The sequence below is a fragment of the Lynx canadensis genome, chromosome C1, assembly GCF_007474595.2.
Source record: "Lynx canadensis isolate LIC74 chromosome C1, mLynCan4.pri.v2, whole genome shotgun sequence".
Classification (NCBI taxonomy): Eukaryota; Metazoa; Chordata; class Mammalia; order Carnivora; family Felidae; genus Lynx; species Lynx canadensis.
In genome coordinates this window covers 152,561,255-152,563,142 of record NC_044310.1, presented here as the reverse complement: position 1 = coordinate 152,563,142, position 1,888 = coordinate 152,561,255, and the positions used below count along the sequence as shown (strand labels likewise).

General features: G+C 38.0%; 1 pseudogene; it reads left to right on the top strand.

Moving 5' to 3' along the window:
• Positions 1-303: 303 nt before the first annotated feature.
• Positions 304-419, top strand: LOC115522554 (annotated as a pseudogene).
• The last annotated feature ends 1,469 nt before the right edge of the window (positions 420-1,888 follow it).

Below are 1,888 nucleotides of genomic sequence, written 5' to 3'. Positions count from 1 at the left end.
GAAGCTTCCAGCTCCTATTAGCAACATCAAAATCTTGGATTAAAAAAATGGAACATTAGGTCATTTGCCAAATTTTTACCGAAAGCAGTAAGCCACTGTAAGTTAGATTCCTTGCAGAAGGGGTGGGGCAGAAACATCAGATCAAATTGATATTCAGGTTGACCTTATCGTTTCCAGTCATCTCAAAACTTTAATTCACTATCAATTGTGTACTTATGTCTTTGTTCATATTTCTCTCATATTATTTTTAATGGAGTACTTTAAATCATAGGTACATACATACTATTTGCAAGCACTTGGAGAGTGTTCATTTCGGCAGCACATATATTAAAAATTGGAATGATGCAGAGAAGATTAGCATCGCCTCTGTGCGAGGATGACACACATATCTGTGAAAGAATTTGGAGAAGAAAATATTTGTGACTATTTTAAAGAGAGGCAGCTAAAAATGAGAAAGCAAAAATGTCCATATACTTTATACATATCAAAATATTTATGTTACGTGGAGTTTTATTTTTATTTTAAAGGGCTTTCGTTTTCTCGCTTATAACCTAGCATGAATATTTGATGAGTCAAGATTCTTGCCCTAAAAATAGGTTATGGTTTTTGTAGGTATGCTTTACGCTTACTTGCATTTATGATAATACATAGTTTTATTTTTTCAAAGAGACATTATTTAAAACTGCAATAAAATTTTACCCAATATTTTGATCACGTGCCATGTCATAAGGCTTTTGCATTTCCTATAACATTGTGAATTTAAAATTTTCCTTTTTTTATTAGATACTTTGTAACCTCCTGGTCACCATGTCCTGCCATTTAACATCTGATAAGGTAAAAAGTAGGATTACCATTACCCTAGACTCTCACACAAGCCAGGAACGTTGACTCATCCAATCTCGCATCCAATGCTTAAAACACTTTTACAACATCGCTAAAAGGTAAATCAGTGGAAACATATCTTCTGATGATAACAGCATATCCAAGGCAGCCTCCTATATAATTGAATAACTCTTGCCACTACAAAGTTCTTTACTTTATGGCTAGAAAATAATTGGGGCACCCGCGTGGCTCAGTCGGTTAAGCATCAGACTTTGGCTCAGGTCATATCTCACAGTTCATGAGTTTGAGCCCCCATTGGGCTCCCTGCTGTCAGCACAGAGCCTGCTCAGATCCTCTGTCTCCCCCTCTCTCTGCTTCTCCCCCCTTTCCCCCCCCCTCCCCGCTCAGGGGTGCGCTGGCACTCTCTCAAAAATAAACATAAATATATTTTTTTGATTTTTTTAAAAAAGAAAGTAAGTTATGTTTCTTTGTTGTTTTTTGTTTTGTTCTGCTGTGTTTCTTTTCTTTCCCTTTTCTCATTGAAGGAGATAGCTCTGTATTCATGTGACTTTGGGAAAAGGAAATGGCAAAGTAAAAGACATTTTTATGGCTTTGTTTTTTAAAAGCCTAACACTTTAAAGGTTAGGTCTTGGAGAACATGAAAGGAGAAAGATTTTCCCTCCTACTAAAATATTTCCTAGGATCTGGGGGAGAAGAGCAGAGGGAGAGAACTTATGGCTCCCAAAAGCAGAGACCTGGACCCCCGCTTCCCATGAAGACAACCTGTGAGGCAACCAGGTGCCAAGCAGAGGAGTTGAGTGGTCTGTCAGAAGATAATGCCAGAATCAGCTTCACCCCAGGCTTCCCTGCCTCAAGGTGACAGAAAAATAGCCAAGTATAGTTAAGTTGAAAAAGGCCCTTGTGAACAATGACTATCTCATCAGTTACCTGTATGACAATGGCTGAAAAATGTGTAGCCTCCAGCATTGACATAAGGGTAATTCCTAAGACCCTACAACTGAATAACAGTTTGTGGTGGGGTCCTTAGTTAGATTGAAATTCTTTC